This window comes from Muntiacus reevesi, chromosome 16, assembly GCF_963930625.1.
Source record: "Muntiacus reevesi chromosome 16, mMunRee1.1, whole genome shotgun sequence".
NCBI lineage: Eukaryota > Metazoa > Chordata > Mammalia > Artiodactyla > Cervidae > Muntiacus > Muntiacus reevesi.
Window position 1 is genome coordinate 23,510,944 of NC_089264.1, and position 23,142 is coordinate 23,534,085.

Consider the following 23,142-nt stretch of genomic DNA (forward strand, 5'->3'; position numbering starts at 1 on the left):
ACAGGAACAGCCTTGCCAAAAGCAAGCCCTGTGCAAACACAAGGGAGGATTTGGAAGGCAACAGTGGGGCAATGCATCCATTCCATTCCCCATGTTAGATCCAAGCAGTGCATTTTCATGAACCTCACCCTGCCTCATCCTGTTATATCAAGTCATATTTCCAACCTGTCCACAATTGTTGACAGGCTGATGTGCCTACAGAGCACAACATTAAGTATGGTGATGGGGAAGAGGAACACAAAGGATAAAAAATTCACTAAGTTCAAAGCAGTTGGGAAGATCACTTTTTGGAACTGTTGGCAGATGGACAGCGCAATGATCTCTGGATTTTCCAGCAATTGTTTGTTAGGTCCTCAGAGCATCTGAAAAACTCCCTTCCTGACTTTGTTAGGAGCCCTCTGACTCGCTGGACCACAGATCACAGGGTCTGTATTATCCTGGCTCTCTGATGGTTGTGCTCTAGGCTCCTCTCCTCTGCTGTTTAGATAGAACGCATGCTGATGGAGGAGAGGCATGAAACATATGAAGTGGAACAAATGTCAGACTGCTTTCACGTTCCAGATTATTATTCCTGCTTTACAATGGGAACAAGCAGAGACGAGAAAGGGATTTTAAAAAGATGAATCCCTGTAATTTTATTTCACAAGGCAAATTCTTGGCAGCTTCATGTCTTTTCTTTCTTTCTGCGCCCAACTTCCTCTTGTTAAAATTTGACTGAAAAGTCGCTATGACCACCAGTTGAACACTAAAAATTATACAGCCCAGATTCACTCCAAGAATGCCAAACTCTTGTTAAATAAATATGTGAGTGGACTAGGGTTAATATTTACACTGTATTAGTGCTGTCTCTTTGAGTAGCTTGAAAGGATGAGCTGGAGTCTCAAGAATTTGTGAATTACTGTTTTAAAAAGTAGAATTCTTCTAGAATACACTTTAGTTTCAGAATTAAATGACACCTTTCTTCCATGAAAGAAAGTCAACAGGTCAGTCTCCATTCGTTGTTTTCTTACGGATACTGTGGAGATCAAACCAACACATGCAAATGTTTTTTTTTGTCTTGAATCTTTGTCACCTTTCTCAAGCCTGTGTCTCTCACTGCCATTTGACAGAGCCCTGTTCATCCTCCCTCCAATTCTAATTGTAACTAGGAAGAAAATAGAGAAAAGGACAAAGAACTTTCTGTTTCCTGAAAGTTAAGAGCCTGGTTACTTTCAAAGACTCTTATCTTGGCTTTATGATTTTCTTGTCTCAGCAACAACTTTCCTAATAATAATTTGCTGGTAGAAATTCTTGCTAATTCTAGAGTAGATTAGTTGCTTAAGTTGTGTCTGAAAGAAAGAAAGAAAGCTCCAAGCATCCAGATTCTAATTTATCAACCATTATACAAAAAGCAGTAAGAACTACATTCATGAGCTTTGTATTTGCAAATATGTTTTTAAGGTCAATCATACATACCTTATGTAAGATGCAGAATTTACTGCTAAGAGTAATTTGGTTAAAATGCATGCTAAAGTTGGACCTCCCACAGTCCACCACCCACAACACCCATCCCAGGAGGAGTAAGGGTGTGGAATTCAAATTTATGAAGATAAATAAAACATGAATAATTTTAAAAGATCATAATTAAAATTAATAAGTGATTACAGATGTCAATATGTAGAGAACTCTCACCTTAATTAATAGGTTTGATGTTATTTCTCACACCCTATTTTAGAAGAAATATACATATCTGTGGGCTTCCCTGGTGGCTCAGTGGTAAAGAATCCACCTGCAATGCAGGAGACCCGGGTTCGATCCCTGGGTCAGGAAGATTCCCCTGAAGGTGGGCATGGCAACCCACTCTAGTATTCTTGCCTAAAGAATCCCCTGGACTGAGGGGTCACACAGTCCATGGGGTCGCACAGAGTCAGACACAACGGAAGCGACTAGTCACCAGCGGCATACATATCTGTGCCCAAACATACGTACAGATGTAGTTATCAATAAATTACTGATTGAAGAGAAATCAACAGATTCTTCTCCTATGCTGAATTCTATCTCATTTGAAGTCAGTGGCTGACAAAATTTTGAATTCCTTCATGCCCTTGGAAATTTTTTTCTTCTTTGTGCCCCATGTTTTGAAACCATCTATCAATCAAAGGAATGGACTTAATTAAATAGAAATTCATTTTCTCCATTTCTGTTCATCAAGGAATATGTAAGTATCATCAGAGCTTTCATACAGCTCCTTGATAGTAGCTTATCAACATGAGTTGATATAACTGTAGCCCATAGATGAGAGACAAGCTTTATGCAGTTGCTGAAGCAGCTTTATTGTCAGTAGGCTTACGGTTTCCATAAGGTAGTTTTAAAAAATAATGAACACCGCCTGCAGGTCTTCATTACTAACTTCATAAATCCCTGAAGAGCTGAGGACACTGTTGAGAAGTGTTATTACAAAGACAGAAGAGCTGTTTTTCAAGCTTCCCACTCCAATATCCAGGAGCCACAACCCACTCATAAGTAACTATTGATCACAGTGATAGATTATAGCCACACTGTCCATGGAGAGGGATGCACCAAAATCTTGGGGAGAAAGAGGTCCTGTTGAGAGAAGAGAATGTGCAAGTTGAAAAGGTGTCATGAGTGACTCGTACAACCTTCATGTCACCCCCTGAAAACAACTGCTTTTGTTGTTGCCGTTCAGAGTTAAGTCATGTCCAACTCTTTGTGACCCCACGGGCTGCAGCACGCAAGCCTCCTCTGCCCACCACCATCTCCCAGAGTGTGCTCAAATTCACGTCTGCTGAGTCGATGGTGCTAGAAATGATATAATCTCTCAACAGAAAGGTAGTTTATATATTCAGTTATGAAAATTAAACCCTTTTTATGAATCTGCGATGAGGCTAGACTACTATGGGATTTCTCATGACCTGAAACATTTGTTTTTCTGTATTTTAGAACAACGAAATAACAACTTTTTGTCACTTCTGAAGATGAATCACTCTGAGAAGAATGCACGCTGCTCCAGAACAGAGATTGAATTTGGTGGGCAGAACATCTTTCCCATTCTCAGCACTCAAATATTACTCAACACCCTTTAAAAATACAGCAAAAGGGCCTTTGGGTACTGCAGCCAAATTTCACCACAAGTTCCTCGGCATGCTCCTTTCCTTCCAGCTCCTGGGTGGCCTTTTGCTTGGGAGGCAGCTACTTTGAATTTCAGATGCTGAGACACAACAGCGTTAGGACACACACTGAAAACGGGAGGCAAATCTTCTCTCCCCCTTCCCTGTGATTATGAAAAAGGCCTCCCAAAGTTAGCATTCCAAATGAAACTGTAAACTTGAAATCCACCAATCTATTTTGAAAATGGTAGTCTCAGATATACATGAAACTGATTTTGTTGAACTTTGATAATCTGCCAGTGTCTTCATCATATTTTCCAGGGAGCTTATTATTAGCTGTTCTCAAAGTACATGTACACCTTGAATACATTACAGTAATCCCCATAGCTTTATCTTTCAAATGGTTTTGAGCTAGAGCTTTGGCTAATTTTATTTTCCAGTGGAAGTCTAACCCTGCCAAAGACTCAAAGTTGGAAGTATTCCCAAAACCAACCTTATTTATTTTCAATACATTATCTTACTCAGCAGAGTTTTGATAAACATAAGACTTGTACAGGGTTTTAAGCTTGTAGCTTATGAAATAAGTTTCAGGTAGTCCATACTTTGCATTCAAGAGGATAAGAAAGATATAGCATAAATGGAGCTAAAACCATGCAGAAGGTAGCATAATTAAGCTGACTTCCAAATTGAACAAGTAATTAAGTTTAAATCTGAATAACAAAAGGGCTGTTATTGAAATGTTCTATGTCCACTGAACCTTTTTTACATTGGTATCCCCTGCATAGACAACATAATTATACAGAAATGCATTAGAATAATAGACTACAGGACACATATGGCACTGAAACTTCTTCATTAATCTGAAGCTGCTTTCGCACATGAGTAAACTGCTAAAACACTAGATAGTTAAATAATGGCAGATTGAGGACTTTGAGTTTGATTTCTTTCCATTTCTTTCCAATATCTAATTCCACATGAAGGTCCAAAATGCTTTTGATCTTTGATCAAAAAGTATGAGAACTGGAATTTGAAGTAGTAAATCTGGACTGGGAAGAACGTAGAAATTAATGATATAAACCGAGAACTATTTATTGTATGTGCTGTGCTTGTACTACTGTGTAACTTGTCAGCCTCCTCAGTCTGGGAAAAGGTGTTGAATTAAAGCTCATTAAAACAAAATATCAATTATCTATTGTCAATAAAAGACTGAGCCCATGTGTTATGGAATTAAAACTGACATTGCCCACTCTGAATCTACCCTCCAAAGAATGACACTTCATTAAAATATAAAAAAGAGTAAACCTAAAATACACTTTAAAGGACCCAGTACTAACTGCATTGTGCTGAAATTTTTTTTTTTTTAATTGTTGGAGTATAATTGTTTTACAATGTTGTGCTAGCTTCTGCTGTAGGACAGAGTGAATCAGCTATATGTTTGCACAGATCCCTTCCTCTAGAGTCTCCCTCCCACCCCCACCATTCCACTCCTCTAGGTCATAATAGAGCACCAAGCTAAGCTCACTGTGCTATATAGCAGCTTCCTACAAGCTAACTATTTTACACATGGTGGTGTTGAAATTGGGCTTTATTAATATCCTCTATGAGTTCCCTGAGGACCCTAACAACAGCTTATTTACTATTAACATTCACAGATCGTTGTAACTCAACAATCTTAGATCCACATAATATTAAGTATAAAAATTTGTGTTCAATTGAACTGCATTCTTTTGTTTCTAAATGGCTGCACTGGACTAGACATAGATCAGACGCATGCATTCCAATGCAGAAATGATCAGAAAAGCAAATCGAAAGGGGATCCGTTGCCATTTTCTGAGGACAGTGATGGCTCACAGGGAGTGGAATTAACTGCCCAGTAAACCTGCTCGAGTACAGACGTGACATTGAAAAGTGGCTTCACAGGCACGGATCACGTTTCCCAGCCTCCACTGCAGGTAGCTGGGAGAAGATGTTTAACCCCCACTGGATTTCTCTGTGTGTGAGAAATAGCATCTCCTGCGCTGAGCAACTGAATTTTGGTGCTTTCAATTATTGCAGCAGCTACTCTGAATCTAATAGAAACCACAAAATATAGCTGTGCCTACTGGTCTTTTTAATGAAACTTTGTACACAAACATTGTTTTCTCCTGGATACCTGAGCTGGTAAGGTTAACAGTATGTTGCTGAGGAGTTGCAACACTGCTTTTGAAGGACTGTATTATGCAACAGGATTTGCTACTTTTGGCTGAATTCACTATATCAAAGTGACTCCTCTGACTTTTCTCCTGGGGGCAGATCTTTGAAGTGCTTATTCCAATCTTTAAAAAAACATCATTATTTTTCTCTTCAATCAAGCACAGGTAGCTGTCTCCTCACTTTCCTCTCTTTCTCCTCTTTCATTCTCCTTCTGTCACCTACCCCTACTTGGATTCTCTAAACACTTATGGAAATGTCTTTTTCTAACCAAAAGCCCTAATTTTAAAAAAAGAAAATTTATTTATTTCAATTGGAGGCTAATTGCTTTACAATATTTTGGTGGTTTTGGCCATACATTGACATGAATCAGTCACGGGTGCACATGTCCCCCCCCATCCTGAACCCCACCTCCCAGCTCCTTCCCCACCCCATCCCTCTGGGTTGTCCCAGAGCACCAGCAAAAGCCCTAATTTTGACCACATTTTTTGTAATCATTGTTTTCTGTATCTGATGAATTATTGACAATTGAAGAAGCAAGAATTAGCTTGGATTTTACTTATGATTATGCTGAATTCCCCACTACATTTAAAACATAGGGGAATTTTTTTTAATTAAAAAATAAAACATAGGGAATGCAGGCCTGTCAATGATATCACCTATTGGAAAATATTACTGGGGTGCTGATCCTTTAATGAGACAGTAAGTAGGCCGCCTTTGGAAACTGGAGTCATTCTTTGATGTTATAAAGATGTACAAATCAAATTTCCTTTGTACATATTCAGCACAAGTTCAGATTTATGCCTTTAATAAAGCACAGCAGTGATCTGGTTGCATATCTGAACACTGACAATGTGCAATAGAATTTTCCCTGTGGGTGCTATTTGCCTGCAAGCCATAAGAGGAAAAGGCCGCATGGTCCCCATAGAATAAAAACATTTTCCAAAATCCTGCTGGGTAAGTCAACAGTGAAATGGACTTCTAATGAGGAATTGCGTCCTTAGAAATTCTGTGATCATTTTATCTGTAAACATTTGTTGTTGGCTAAGTGCTATCACACTTCAAAAAATGATAATATCTTTACTCTTTGAAGGAAATCTGGTTCCCTTTATACTCTGAAACTCTACCCAGTAATTCCCATCTAGCTCTTCTAATCAATGAGCTGTGCTTAGCACACACAGCTATGGTGCTAGTAGTGGGATCTAAGGCCCTGAACATCTCATGGTAGATGATAAGATTCTGGGTAATTTAGGGAAATCTTGCCTTTCTAGTTCTATCCTTCATGACACAAGCTTCCCTCCACTTTAGCGCACAGACACATGTGCACACTGCTCTCCAGCTCTGTGAGTTGTTAGCACTTACTGAATATATTCTTATATAGAATTGTGTTAGTTCCAGGTTGACTGTCCTTTCCTCCAGAAAGCTTTCTCTCACGGGCTTTGTATTCTGAGAAGAAGAATGATACAGAGGTTGCTCTGCCAGGAGATTTTTAGAGTCCTCTTAAGATCGATATATGATGGCAAAAAGGAGAAAAAAACAAGATTGGACAGAAGGGGAATTAAGTGTGTGTGTGTGTGTGTGTGTGTGTGTGTGTGTGTTCAGTAGCTCAGTCCTGTCCAACTCTTTGCAATCCCGTGGACTCTAGCCCGCCTGTCTCCTCTGTCCATGGGATCCTCCAGGCAAGGATACTGGAGTGGGTTGCCATCTCCTACTTTAGGGGATCTTCCTGACCCAGGGATTGAATCCACATTTCTTGTGTCTCCTGCACTGACAGGCAGGTTCTTTACCACTGAACCACCTGGGAAACCCAAAGGGAAGTATAGCTATGATAAAATGTCAGCAGAAACCTGAGCTGACTCCAGGGGGAGTTTTGAAGCTGACCTTTAAGTACTGCCCTGAGCTGGGAAAGGAGGTCAGGAATTTGTAGCTCAGGTCCACCAGGCACTGGCCACAGAGCACTCAAGGCAGGAGGCATAACCTTAAGTGAGACAGCTTTCAGCAGTCAAGGCAGTGTATGAGGGGTGTGTGATGCCTGGAGGACTCTCAGCAATTGATGGGACCCATAACTCCTTTTGGAAGGGTGATCAGGGAGCACATCATGACATTCACCACACACTTTCTCTTGCTCCACTCATATCCACTTCTTTAAATGAAAATACTTCATCCCAAACTTCATGGAATGCAGCTAAATCGCCATATAGAGAAAACTGTATAGTCTTAGATAAATAAGCTGAGACTCCAGAATAAGAAGTTGGAAGATAAAAAATAATTTCAAACAAAGAGAAGAGAAGATGGAAAACAAATGGAAACAAATATATAATGGAGAGGTTCTACAGCATCACAAGTCATTGAAAAAGCTGTTAAATTAGGTTGATTGAAAGAGAAAGAAATAACCAATTTCATCATGAAAAAAGCTGACATTATTACAGATTTTATAGAAAAGAAAGAGATAAATTGTAAGAGATTTATTGTAAGAGATAAATTCTTAAAACATTTTAAATAACTTGTAAAACATTTTAATATTGAATTACTCAGGTCAGTAATTTGAAACTTTCTACCACAAAAACTCCACATCCAGGTTGTTTCATTGCTGAGTTCTACTGAACACTGAGAATATATCTAATGTACATAGACTTTTCTCAGGAATTAAAAAAGTGTTGTAATTCTCAACTGATATTAATAATTAGCATTGCCTATATAGAAAATCCAAGTAATGTCAGTAAAAGAGAAGACAGTGACAGACAATCTCACTCAAAAGCAAAGATACAAAAGGTTTATAAGCAAAGATACAAAAATTTCCAAAGTTCTCAACTCAGAAGCAGCAATATTCAAAGTAATACTATATCATGACAAAAGTGGGTGTTATGTTCATCATAAATTTGGTTTACCATTGGAAAATCAGTCAATAGGAATTTTTTATGATAAATAACCAGTAAAGATATAATTCATAACTTCTAAACTAGTTGAAGCAAATGAGAGAATTTTTTGAATCTTGATATATTAAAGAGGACAGAAAAGGGTGGAGGAAGGGAAAAGCATTGGAATAAAAGAACACACAAAATAAAATTGTGGAAGTCATTTAAAATATATCAGTAGTCATTCGTTATACAAAAGCACTAACTTGCCAGGTAAAACAGAAAATTTGTCAGATTAGAAAAACTGACAAATCAAGAAATAGTAGTACCAGCATATAGTTTAAGTGTGTAGAATAGCAATAAGAACTGAAAATAAAAGCCTCTAGTTGTTGTCTTTGAACAGCTGAACTAGAACTGAGAAGCAATGGAACAAGCAATTTCCTTCCAGTTTAATTTTTTTTACTAAGTGCTTGGGAATATCTATATGTCACTACTAATATTTATGAATACTTAAGTATCATCTACTGCCGGATATTTCAACTCTTCTCATTTTAAAAGATGTTTAAAATTTGTTGTCTTCTTTTTAATGAGTTTGAGTTTTAGTCCTTCTCTATTGCCTTATAACTATGGAAACAAATTCTCCAGGGAGATTTAGAAGAAGCAAAGTTATATTCTGGCTTTCAGCATATTTTGAAATTAAATTTCCTATAATAAATTGTTGTTTTCTGGGCATACACACTGAGGAAACCAGATCTGAAAGAGACACATGCACCCCAATGTTCATCGCAGCACTGTTTATAATAGCCAGGGCATGGAAGCAACCTAGATGCCCATCAGCAGATGAATGGATAAGGAAGCTGTGGTACATATACACCATGGGATATTACTCAGCCATTAAAAAGAATTCATTTGAATCAGTTCTAATGAGATGGATGAAACTGGAGCCCATTATATAGAGTGAAGTAAGCCAGAAAGATAAAGAACATTACAGCATACTAACACATATATACGGAATTTAGAAAGATGGTAACGATGGCCCTATATGCAGGGCAGAAGAAGAGACACAGAAGTACAGAACAGACTTTTGAACTCTGTGGGAGAAGGTAAGGGTGGCATGTTTCAAAAGAACAGCATGTATATTATCTATGGTGAAACAGATCACCAACCCAGGTGGGATGCATGAGTCAAGTGCTCGGGCCTGGTGGGCTGGGAAGACCCAGAGGAATCAGGAGGAGAGGGAGATGGGAGGGGGTATCGGGAGGGGAATACGTATAACTCTATGGCTGATTCATGTCAATGAATGACAAAACCCACTGGAAAAAAAAATAACTAAATAAAATTTTTTAAAAAAAAAAAGAAAGGAAAAAAAAAAGTTTTCCTTATTTGCTGACCAGGATCATATGTCAAAGACACTGAAGTTTCTCTGGTAATTTCAGAGACTCAAGCAAAAACACAGGTTAAGGGTCTCATTCTAAGTAAGCCCAATGATAATCACTGAAGCCTTATATTTAAGTGAGTAGTTATAAATTAATTGGGTTATCTAAACATCCCATAAGAAACTTTCCAAGAAGTAGGATATAAAATGCAGAATATGAGCAGAGGGAGGATTATGTATAAAACATATACGTTTACCAGTAATTTTTCCTGAATTGTGGGCAATTGGTCAGAGAGACCTGATAAAGGAACTTTTATATTATCTTTATTTAGAAAAAAAAGTGTATATTTCTATCAATAGAACATGTTATAGATGAACTATGACACATTTTAAGCAATGATAAATAGTAAACACATATAATGCTTTCTACATGCCATATCCTCTGAGCCGAGTGATTTTATACATAATTCATTATGTATAATTATACCCATTTTATAAATTATACCCATTTTATAAATGAGTAAACTGAGAGGAGGTGTTAATAATTTTTTTCAAATTCACCCAGGTGGTAAGAGGTGAAGCCAGGTTTGAACCCAGGACTACAGCTGCAAAGTCTGTGCTCTTAGCCACTGTGGTATAAAGATAACACATAAACATTATGGAAAGCTAGAAAAGTAAAAGAAAAAGTCACCCATAATCTCTTATATAACTATTGTATATTTTGTAGTCTTTCTGTCTTTTCTATATTCATGATTTTGTAACATGATTATTATAGTACACATTCTGCACTTGGTTTTCAGCAGTTAACATATCTGAACTATTTTCAATGTTTTGTTTAATTATAATCCAGTTTGAAATTGAAAGTGTTAGTCGCTCGGTTGTGTCCAGCTCTTTGCAACCCCATGGACTATAGCCCACCAGGCTTCTCTGTCCATGGAATTCTTCAAGCAAGAATACAGGAGTGGCTAGTCATTCCCTTCTCCAGGGGATCTTCCTGACCCAGGGATCGAACCTTTGTCTCCTGTGTTGTAGGCTAATTCTTTACCATCTGAGTAAGTTTATACATTCATATTATTCAATCCTATGGATGAAATGAGGCTTTCCTGGTGGCTCAGATGGTAAAGAATCTGCCCGCAGTGAGGGAGACCTGGGTTCGATCCCTGGATTGGGAAGATCTCCTGGAGGAGGGCATGGCAACTCACTCCAGTATTCTTGCCCGGAGAATCCCCATGGACAGAGGAGCCTGGTGGGCTACAGTCCATGGGGTTGCAAAGAGTCGGACACGACTGAGTGACTAAGCACACATGGATGAAATCGTTGGACATCAGGTTGGATCCAGTACTTTCCTACTGTGTGTATATAAACCTACCTTCCGCATCTTTATGGATGCAGATTTTGCCATGCTTCTAATTATTTCACTAGGAAATATATGCAGATGTGGAATTGTTGAGTAATTAAGTGCAAATTCTATAATCTACCTTTAAAAAAATCTAAAATGTTTCGAATTTTTCTTAAGCACTCTGTGTTGCTAGGTTGTTAATTCTTAAAATCACTGATAACTAAATCCCACCATTTCCATTCTCCCTTGCAAATAGGTTACTGTCAATTTCCCAATAGCTCTGCATGGAGCTCACAGATTAGAAATCCCAATTTATAAACTTATTAAAAATTACTGATCTGAACATTTTTGAGTCTAGTAATAATGTTATCAAGTTACTTTATTTTTGGCACATAGACAGAAGAATACAATTTCTGCCAGCACAACAGAATCCTTTTGTTTTCCCAGGGAAGGTTGAAACTGATTATTTTTATCATTTTAGGAAGATTCTGTGGAGAGGTTGCCTAGCCATGGCTGGACCAAGCAAAGGTACTTTGAAACTATACCATTTTAATTGTATTTGCTCTATTCTAAAAGCTGAAAAGCTAGAACTCCAAAAACCTAGGTATGTTAACCAGGTGTTTTTTTGTTTTTTTTTTTAATGTTCTGAATTACTGAACACATACTCACACAATAAACACCTTTTTGCTCTAGATCTAGTATTTTGTGAAATTATAGGAAGACAATGTTAGAATTGGAAAAGAACTTAGAAATATTCATTTTGTCCGCTCATTTTATAGATGAAGAAAACGAAGCTCAGTAAGTTTAAAACTTTTTTTGTGTGTGGTCAGATTTACATGGGGGATTAATGGCAAAGTTAGGCTAGAACTGAATCTTCTTATTCCTGTTTCCCCTCTGTGTCTACTTTTGATATTGGAGAAATGATACAGTTAAGTTCAAAAGGATTAAATCTGGAAAAAAAGAAAAGGCCTTTAATCACAGAACTCAGGCCCTATTTATATCAAGAATATAGGATATTAAACAAACTCTTCAGTGGAGGAGAAAAGGTAGGTTAACAAATTGTTGATGTGTCCTGGTCATCATGTGGCCAAGATCACATGGCCATAATGTTAATTTAGGTCACAGATTATGGTAAGGATGATCTAGTATACAGTTAGTGTAACGGTCTTTCTCAAATTAAACTGTTTTTAAGTAATATTTTCTTCTCAAGGGAATGATTCATTAATGTAGGCATAGCTAGTCTTAATTACTTAAAGTTAGATAATACTGTCTGATGTGAAGACCTGTCTGAAAGTGTAAAGAGCCTGTGCCGTCAGCGTGATAAACTGCTGCTCGGTGTAACCTGGGGGCCGATAACATAGGCTTCACCTGGGAGCTTTTCAAAAGCACAAACATCAGCTCCACCTCGGCCAACTGCAAGTAGGGTACAAGAATTCGTGCTTTCACAAGCTCTCCGGGTGATTCTCATACATGCTAAAATTTAAGAAGCATTGTTCTAGTAAGTGTCATTTCAACCTTTTTTGCACACTGGGATGACATCGGAAACTTTAAAAATATTTATGCCAGATTCCCATCCCAGATTCATATTTAGTTGCTCTGGTGTGTAGCCTGGGTATTATCCTGGTTAGAATCAACACTCCAACAATTCATTTACAGCATTTGTGTTGCTTCTTCCTGATAAAATTAATGAAAATAGATGTCAACCTACCCAGCTCCACCAAGGTTTAGAACAGGTGTCTGCAAAGTGACTGGATACAAGTAACCACTGGAAGATAGGTGTAAAGCATTAGAACCTTTCTTAGTATTAGAAAATTTTATTGATAATATAATAACACTGTAAAATTAATAAATATCTTTACAAATATAGAGGATACATACTAAATAGCCTTAATTATCAAAGCCTTAATTATCAAATAGCCTTAATTATCATGATATATCTATATCATGATATAGAATGATGGTTTTCAAACTTCAGTATGCACAAAAATTACCTAGAGAGCTTCTGGAAATACAGATAAATTCAAATATCTTGAGTTTGAGTCCAGAAATCTAACACTATAAGCTATACCCCAGATGATTCTTATGTAAATATTCCATAGACTACTCTTTAAGAAACACTCATTTAGAGCCAGGCTTTGTTTCAATTAGAATAAAAATGGAGAGAGTTCTCTGGAAAGACAGAACACACATTCAGGGCCTCAAGGGTCATAGAACTCCAGTGGGATCATCATATTTAAAGACATGAACCTCAGTGCTGAAGGAAATCAGCAATTCAAAGGGGATAGTTTCCTGGGGCTAGCCCTGGTTACATAGATGGCTAAGTAACCAGAAATATCAATGAAGAGATTGACAATGAGAAATATAACTCTTAGGCAGACTATAGTGGTTCTTACTGGTTGTATTATAGCCCTGCAGAAAACCAGTAGCGTGAAAAATTGAGTATAAATTTGCTTCTTTAGCCTAGAATCAGAGTAGGGAGAAATAATTATAGTGTAAAGTTTTAACAGTTTCTACCTTCAAATATGATAGGTGATATACTGCCAAGAATATGGGAATAATAAAATCAAATATAAATTATATATAAACAGCAATTAAAACATAGAGATTGTCAAATTGTACATAAACAAATCCAAGTATATGCTTCCTACAGGAAACAACTTACAAATTAGAAAAATATGCAATAAGATGTAATGCATGTTAATACTAATTTAAAAAACCTGGAGTTAGACTGTTTTGGAACACTAGATTGCTATATGCAAAAAATGAGCCTATATCTTTATCAAACACCATATACATATAACTGAAAATGAATTATAGATGTAAATATAATGGATTAAATTTTTAATCTTCCAAAATACAGAAAACAAATCTTCATGATCTTGAAGCAGGAAAAGAGTTGACAGAATATAAAAAGTATGAAGTATTTTTAAATGTTAACTTATATCATTAAATTAAATATTTTTCCTCCTCAAGATACATTATTAAGAAGATGAAAAGATGAACCACAGACTTATTTTCTGTGAAAATATTTTCAAAATCTATATCTGATAAAGATTTTATGTTTTAAATATACATAGAATTATTAAAAGTTAATAACTGAAAGACATACAACCCAGTTTTTATTTTATTTTTTAATTTATTTATTTTAGTTGGAGGCTAATTACTTTACAATATTGTATTGGTTTTGCCATACATTGACATGAATCTGCCACAGGTGTACATGTGTTCCCCATCCTGAACCCCCCTCCTAACTCCCTCCTCATCCCATCTCTCTGGGTCATCCCAGTGCACCAGCCCCGAGCACCCTGTATCATGCATCAAACCTGGACTGGCGATCTGTTTCACATATGATAATATACATGTTTCAATGCTGTTCTCTCAAATCATCCCACCCTCGCCTTCTCCCACGGAGTCCAAAAGTCTGTTCTTTATATCTCTGTCTCTTTTGCTGTCTCGCATACAGGGTCATCGTTACCATCTTTCTAAATTCCATATATATGTGTTAATATACTTTATTGGTGTTTTTCTTTCTGACTTACTTCATTCTGTATAATAGGCTCCAGTTTCATCCATCTCATTAGAACTGATTCAAATGCATTCTTTTTAATAGCTGAGTAATATTCCATCGTGTATATGTACCACAACTTTCTTATCCATTCATCTGCCAATGGACATCTAGGTTGCTTCCATGTCCTGGCTATTGTAAACAGTGCTGTGATGAATGTTGGGGTACACGTGTCTCTTTCGGTTCTGGTTTCCTCAGTGTGTATGCCCAGCAGTGGGATTGCTCCACACTGTTCTCCATAGTGGCTGTACTAGTTTGCATTCCCACCAACAATCACTAGTCACTGTTTAGTAGCTAAGTTGTATATGACTCTTTGCGATCCCATGAATGGCAGCATGCCAGGCTTCCCTGTCTCCTAGAGTTTGCCCAAACACATCTCCATAGAGTTGGTGATGCCATTCAACCATCTCATCCTCTGTTGCCCCCTTCTCCTTCTGCCCTCAATCTTTCCCAGCATCAGGGTCTTTTCAAATGAATTGACTCTTCATATCAGGTGGCCAAAATATTGGAGCTTCAGCTTTGGCATCAGCTCTTCCAATAAGTATTCAGGGTTGATTTCCTTTAGGATGGACTGGTTTGATCTCCTTGCTCTCCAAGGGACTCTCAAGAGTCTTTTGCAGAACCACAATTCAAAAACATCAATTCGTAGGGTGCTCAGCCTTCTTTATGGTCCAGCTCTCACATCTGTATATGACGACTGGAAAAACCATAGATTTGACTATACACACCTTTGCCAGCAAGTGATATCTCTGCTTTCTAATATGCTGCCTAGGTTTGTCATAGCTTTTCTTCCAAGGAGCAAGCATCTTTAAGTTTCATGGCTGCAGTCACCATCTGCAGTGATTTTAGAGACCAATAAAATAAAGTCTGTCACTGTTTCCACTTTTCCCCCACATATTTGCTATGAAGTGACAGGACTGGATGCCATGATCTTCATTTTTTGAATGCTGAGGTTCAAGTCAGCTTCTTCACTCTCTTCTTACCCTGATCAAGAGGCTTGTTAGTTCCTCTTTGCTTGTAGCTGTGAGAGTGGTATTATCTGCATATCTGAAGTTGCTGATACTTCTCCCAGCAATCTTGATTCCCGTTTGTGATTCATTCAATCTGGCATTTCACATGAGGTACTCTGCATGGAAGTTAAATAAGCAGGGTGACAATATACAGCCTTGTTGTACTCCTTTCCCAATTTTGAACCAGTCCTTTGTTCCATGTCTGGTTCTAACAGTTGCTTCTTGACCTACATACAGGTTTCTCAGGAGACAGGTAAGGTGGACTGGTACTCTCATCTCTTTAAGAATTTTCCAGTTTGTTGTGATTCACTCAAAGGCTTTAGTGTAATGAAGCAAAAGGAGATGTTTTTCTGGAATTCCCTTGCTTTTTCTATGATCCAGCAGATGTTGGCAATTTGTCACTAGTCATTAGGGAAATACAAATGAAACCACAACAAGATATGTGATACACAATATAATAGCTGAAATTTAGAAAATTAACAATACCAAGTACTATGGGCAAAGATGTGCAGCAACTTATATTCTCATATATCACTGGTTAAAAGGGAAAATGGAACAACAACTTTAGAAAACAGTCCAGCAGTTTCATATAAAATTAAATATATATTATATGACCCAGAATTCTACTCTGAGTTATTTCCCTCCCCATGAAAATAACCATACATTAAACCAAGACTTGTCATGGACATTCATACTAGCTTTACTCATAATAGCCAAACACTGGATATAATTCAAACTTGTCAAATACTGATGGAAAAGCAAACTGTGCCATATCCATAGAATGGATTACCACCCAGATGTAGAAAGACAAAAATTATTGGGTTGGCCCAAAAGTTCATTTGTCTTTTTCCATAATATATTACTTACATAGGCAGCAGCATGAATTAATCTGAAAAGCATTTAGAATTCTAAATAAAATAAAGGAGACATAGAAAATTGTTTGATTTAATTCATATGAAATTCTAGAAAATGACAAAGCAGTAGTGACAAAAATATGTCACTGATGGACAGGAGCTGGGGCTGAGGACCTGACTATAAGATGCACAGAGGAACCTGCTGAGTGATGAAATGTTTTATACCTTGATTTGGCAGTGGGCAGTTTCATAATAGTATACATTTTCCAAAACTCATCAAATGGTACAATAAAATGGGTGAGTTTTATCACATGTAGATTATACTTCAGTGCAATGTAAAAGAAAAAAATCTAAAAAAATAGTTGGCATGAGACTGGCCATTTCTTATGTGCCTTTCTTCTGGCCATAGACATTATTTCATGAACTGTTCCTTTTATCTGAGACAATCTAATGAATATTGGTCCTGCCTTTATGTCACTGTGAGGGGGAGCCAGCCTGAAAAGGAAGCCATAGTCTAAGATTTCACACTTAATCCTTATAACTATCCTAAGAGATAGGTATTATTATCCCACTTTATAGATAAGAAAAATGAGGGTTAGAGAGACTCGTTTTCCCAGAGTCATGTAACTAGCAAGTGGCAAAGCATGGTCTCTGCCTCAGTTCAGTTCAGTTCAGTCGCTCAGTCATGTCTGACTCTCTGCAACCCCATGGACAGCACACCAGGCCTCTCTGTCCATCATCACCTCCCGGAGCTTACTCAAACTCATGTCCATCAAGTCGGTGATGCCATCTAACCATCTCATCCTCTGTCATCCCCTTCTCCTCCTGCCCCCAATCCCTCCCAGCATCAGGGTCTTTTCAAAAGAGTCAGCTCTTTGCATCAGGTGGCCAAAGTATTGGAGTTTCAGCTTCAACATCAGTCCCTCCAATGAACACTCAGGACTGATTTCCATTAGGATTGACTGGCTGAATCTCCTTGCAGTCCAAGGGACTCTCAAGAGTCTTTTCCAATACCACAGTTCAACAGCATCAATTCTTCTGTGCTCAGCTTTCTTTATAGTCCAACTCTCACATCCATACATGACTGCTGGAAAAACCAATACCTTGACTAGACAGACCTTTTGGCAAAGCAATGTCTCTGCTTTTTAATAAGCTGTCTAGGTTGGTCACAACTTTCCTTCCAAGGAGTATGCATCTTTTAATTTCATGACTGCAGTCACCTTCTGCAGTGATTTTGGAGCCCAGAAAAATAAAGTCAGCCACTGTTTCCACTGTTACCCCATCTATTTGCCATGAAGTGGTGGAACTGGATGCCATGATCTTAGTTTTCTGAATGTTGAGTTTTAAGCCAGTTTTTTCACTCTCCTCTTTCACTTTCATCAAGAGGCTCTTTAGTTCTTCTTCATTCTCTGCCATAAGAGTGGTGTCATCTGTATATCTGAGGTTATTGATATTTTTCCCAGCAATCTTGATTCCTGTCTGTGCTGCATCCAGCCCAGCATTTCTCATGATGTACTCTGCACAGTCAAAGGCTTTGGCATAGTCAATAAAGTGAAAATAGATGTTTTTCTGGAACTCTTTTGCTTTTTCAATGATCCAGTGGATGTTGACAATTTGACCTCTGGTTCCTCTGCCTTTTCTAAAACCAGCTTGAACATCTGGAAGTTCACAGTTCAGATACTGTTGAAGACTGGCTTAGAGAATTTTGAGCATTACTTTACTAGCATGTGAGATGAGTGCAATTGTGCAATAGTTTGAACATTCTTTAGCATTGCCTTTCTTTGGGATTGGAATGAAAACTGAGGTGCCAAATCTCATGCTTATAGCTATTACTCAAGGGAAAAAAGAACACAACATAGATTTATAATTTTAGATTTTTCATATACTATTGAAAATATGTTATTGTGACAGCCAGGACAATATCTGTATTCTCAATGTATATAATTAAAGAGAAAATTTTGAAATCACATGACACTTTGTCCTGAAACGGTACTATACATTGATAGAAATCGTTATTGTTACAGGTCATACATGCATAATTACTAAGCTGTTAAAGATCATTTAAGTTGCATCAATAATAATACAGACTGAGAAAATAGTTGCAATGGAAGTAAAAACAAATCAGGAAAGTGAATTTCTTTGTTTCACATAAGAATCTCATACACATAAACAAGCTCAAACACACAGTCATTTGAGATGCCCTGTATGGATTGTAACATGAAAAAAGTGGAAAAACAGGACCCTCCTCAGGTATGTTGAGGGAAAAAAGGATCACAGTTTGTTATATTTAGCTAAGCCTCCTGACTGAGTTAGTTTACGGCTATATTCTGAGTGGCATAATGATTTGAATGTCATTGTTGTACAAAGGAAAATGCTTTAAGTTTAGCTGTACTGTGGCCATTATGCAAATATGATCCTTCTGTATCTAGCCTAGTCTAGTTTGCAAAATTAGATATGCCTAGCCATGTTTCTGAAGCTCACTAAATCATTCTACAATAAATACAAATCCAGAATTACTGAGAGAGAAAAGCTGGAAAAAATCTAACGTCTGAAGCTGAGAAAGCAAAATATCCAATGTAGAAATACATTTTCTTTAAGAGAATGACAACACTGTAAATAATCACGACCAAAATACACATTACTTAGAATACAATACCCGGGCATATATGTGGACATATGTATTCTGATCAAAAAAACCCAAACCATTGTGTTCCCAAAGCACAGAACTTTTGTTCTTTCACATTTAAAATATTAGCATTGTTAGGAAATTCCTTCTTTAGAAACAAGGAAATCAGAAATTCCTTATTTCAGATTGAAAAACAATTTGCACTTAACCAAAGTCATTCATCTTTATATATTCAATAAAGTATCGCCAGGCTTCAACAGTACGTAAACCGTGAACATCCAGTTGTTCAAGCTGGTTTTAGAAAAGGCAGACGAATCAGAGATCAAATTGCCAACATCCATTGGATCATAGATACAGCAAAAAAATTCCAGAGAAGTGTCTACTTCTGCTTTATTGACTACGCCAAAGCATTTGACTGTGTGGATCACAACAAACTGTGGAAAATTCTTAAAGAGATGAGAATACCAGACCACCTTACCTGCCTCCTGAGAAATCTGTATGCAGGTCAAGAAGTAACATTTAGAACTGGACATGGAACAATAGACTGGTTCCAAATCAGGAAAGGATTACCTCAAGGCTGTATGTTGTTACCACACTTATTTAACTTATAAGTAGAGTACATCATGCAATATGCTGTGCTTCAGTACAGACTGGAATCAAGATTGCTGGGAGAAATATCAATAACCTCAGATATGCAGATGACACCACTCTTATGGCAGAGGGTGAAGAAGAACTAAAGAGCCTCTTGATGAAAATGAAAGAGGAGAGTGAAAAAGTTGGCTTAAAACTCAACATTCAGAAAATTAAAATAATGGCATCTGGTCCTATGACCTCATGGCAAACAGATGGGGTAACAGTGGAAACAGTGGCTGACTTTATTTTTCTGGGCTCCAAAATCACTGCAGATGGTGACTGCAGCTGTGAAATTAAAAGATGCTTGCTCCTTGGAAGAAAAGTTGTGACCAAACTAGATAGCATATTAAAAAACAGAGATATTACTTTGCCAACAAAGGTCCATTTAGTCAAGGCTATGGTTTTTCCAGTAGTCGTGTATGGATGTGAGAGTTGGAATATAAAGAAAGCTGAGTGCTGAAGAACTGATGCTTTTGAACTGTGGTGCTGAAGAAGACTCTTGAGAGTCCCTTGGACAGCAAAGATATCCAACCAGTCAATCCTAAAGAAAATCATTCTTGAATATTCATGGAAGGACTAATACTGAATCTGAAACTCCAATACTTTCACCACATGATGTGAAGAACTGACTCATCGGAAAAGACCCTGATGCTGGGAAAGACTGAGGGCAGAAAGAGAAGACAGTAACAGAGGATGAAATGGTTAGATGGCATCACTGTCTCGATGGACATGAGTTTGAGTAAGCTCTGAGGTGGTGATAGAGAAGCCTGGCGGGCTGCAGTCCATGGGGTCACAAAGAGTTGGACACAACGAGTGACTGAACTGAACTGTATGTATTGCATTTTATGCAGACCCAAATAAAACAGTTATCATTTCTTGAGCACATAGCATATTCCAGGTCTTATTCTAAGTGCTGTATGAATTCATGTAATCCTCATGATTTCCCGTATGAGTTAAATAGTATTATTATTCTCCTTTACAGATGAAGAAACTGAAGTCCAGAGAGGTTAAGCTGTCTGGAGTCACATAGCTTCAGAAGTTAAAGACAGGATTTGAGCCCAGGCAGCCTGGTTACAGACTTCCTTGGTGCCTTAGATGGTAGAGAATCCACCTGCAATGAGGGAGACTTGGATTCGATCCTTGGGTTGGGAAGATACCCTGGAGAAGGCCATGACAGCCCACTCCAGTATTCTTGCCTGGAGAACTCCGTGGACAGAGGAGATTGGCAAGTTACAGTCCATGGGGTCACAAGGAGTTGGACACAACTGAGTGACTAACACATTCACAGGCAAGTTATAGAGATTTCACAGTTTATAACTACTCTGGGCTAATTCTTCCCTAGGTATGAAATGGTGTGTGGTGCGGGTGGCGGGGGAAGGGCGTGCCTTATGGGTAAGTGGGAAGTACTTTGCTATTTCAAAAAATTTTTACATAAAATTTACCACCATAACCGTTTTCAAGTACACAGCTCAGTGGCATTAACTACATGCATACCATTGTGCGACCGTCACCACCCTCCACCTCCAGAAATCTTTTTATCTTGTGAAGCTGAAACTGCATCCATTCAATAACAACTTCTCATTCTTTTCCCCTTCCCTCCAACCCCAGGCACCACCATCCTACTCTCTTTCTATGAATGTGACCGCAGTAGGTACCTCATAGAAATGGAATGGTACAGTATGGTTGTTTTGTGACTGACTTATTTCACTTAGCATGATATCCTCAAGTCTCATCCATGTGAGAGCACGTGTCAAAATTCTTTTCTTTTTAAGGTTGAATAGTATTCCATTGTCTGTATATTCTACATTTTGCTTATCCAATCATCCATTGATGAACACTTGGGTTGCTTCCCCTTTTTGGCTATTATGACTAGTGCTGCCATGAACATGAGTGCACAGATATCTTTGAGCTTCTGTTTTAAGTTCTTTTGTATATATAACCAGAAGTCCGATTGCTGGGTCATATGGCAGTTCTATTTTTAATTATTTTGAGGAACCATGGTATTGTTTTTCATAGCAACTGCACTTATTTTACATTGCCAACTACAGTGCATAAAAGTTTCAATTTCTCTATATCCTTGCCAACACTTGCTATTTACTGGTTGTTTATTAGAAGTCATCTTAATAGGTATAAAGTAGGGTATGTTTTTAAGTTCTTGGAAGTTTCTAGATTCTGCATTTTGAGTTATGACATGTACTGCAGAGAACTCTATTTTGCTTTGAAGGTTTGCCATGACCATGTCCTCTGCTAAGAAAGAGGTAATAGACATCACACACCATAATTTGTGCCAGATGGACCTTCAGGCATGGTGATTTCATGCTTTATATATGTGATCCTGCTCACCTGGCCACAACTGATTGGACCAAAGAATGTCACTTTAGCCACAGGTGGACCAGGTGTTTTGATGCAGAAGAGGTGTTCGCAAAGGGCCTTGAACCATATCTCTTCTCTCAGTTTCCGTCCCACAGTCTGCCTCAGTGACTGTCTCCATTTACAGGATTAAACTCGCAAAACTTGAGGTTCACAGGCTCAGTTGGTCCCTCCTGGCAGGAGAAATAGAAGCAATAGTAATAGAGATGAGGTATTTGAGACACCATAGTAATGGAGCATTTATAGGCACAAGCTCTTAAAATCTGACCAACAACCAGGTCAGCCGAGCTTTTTAGTGATTTTTAGTGATTTTTCATAGACTTCAGCATCCTTTCCCCACAAACTCTGTGATCTCTGATACCCTACGCATGCCTCTCTTCTTTGCAACCTGAAAATGGCCAGTATGGAAGCTTCAAACAAAGAAATAAACATATTCATTACAACAAAAAATGCTTTGAGCTTTATGAAGGCATTCTTTTATTAGATTTACCATTATATCTTTCATTATATTTATTATTATGCATAAGGTCATTCTTGATTTTTAAGTAACTTTAAAAAAACCAATGTAAATTTATGTTTCTGTTTGGTGTTGTTTCAACGCACATCTCAAGATTTCTCTTTTTCATACCTAGGAAAATCAGAAAGAAGTTGCAAGCACAGAGTAACGGAGAAAAAAATGAAAGCAGGATTTGTAACTCTGGATTAGAATTAGCAAAAAGCAAACAGAGCATTTCCAAAATGAATACATCCACAAACACCAGCCACCATACACTTAAATGACCAAGAAAAGCATTTCTTATATTCAATTCTAAGCTCCAACTTTCAAAATATAATTTCAATAAGTCAAATTTTAAACAGAAATACTATCCAGAGATATCCAATAGCCAAGCGTGAACATGATTTGCTGTAACCACTTTTTAAATAGTGTGCCTAAAAGTTAAAATAGAGACACTTCCCCATAAATCAGACATTTCCTCCTGCTGGCACACTTGTGTAATCAGTTGCTGTAGCCCCATCCTCCTAGCTAACTTTCTCCCTTAAAATAAGGGAGTAAACATGCCATTTACTAGTGTAACAACACTAGTGACTGTTACATCCGCTAGTGTAACAACAGCAACAATGAAACAACAACAACTAGTTCTACAATAGCAGTTTTAACTGGTGGCAAGATGAGGGGAGGTCAGAGGTCAAGTTGCACAGATATTTAACTATGCAATG

At 37.7% G+C, this 23,142-nt stretch overlaps 1 long non-coding RNA gene across 1 annotated transcript in view; it reads right to left on the reverse strand.

Moving 5' to 3' along the window:
* Nucleotides 1-2,297: 2,297 nt before the first annotated feature.
* Nucleotides 2,298-23,142, reverse strand: part of LOC136147929 (uncharacterized) — a 72,441-nt gene continuing 51,596 nt past the window's right edge. Inside the window, exons 3-4 of the long non-coding RNA XR_010659415.1 lie at nt 21,898-22,097; nt 2,298-2,583 (exon numbers count right to left, since the gene is read on the reverse strand). This is a non-coding gene — a long non-coding RNA (uncharacterized lncRNA). The remainder of the gene's footprint in view (nt 2,584-21,897; nt 22,098-23,142) is intronic.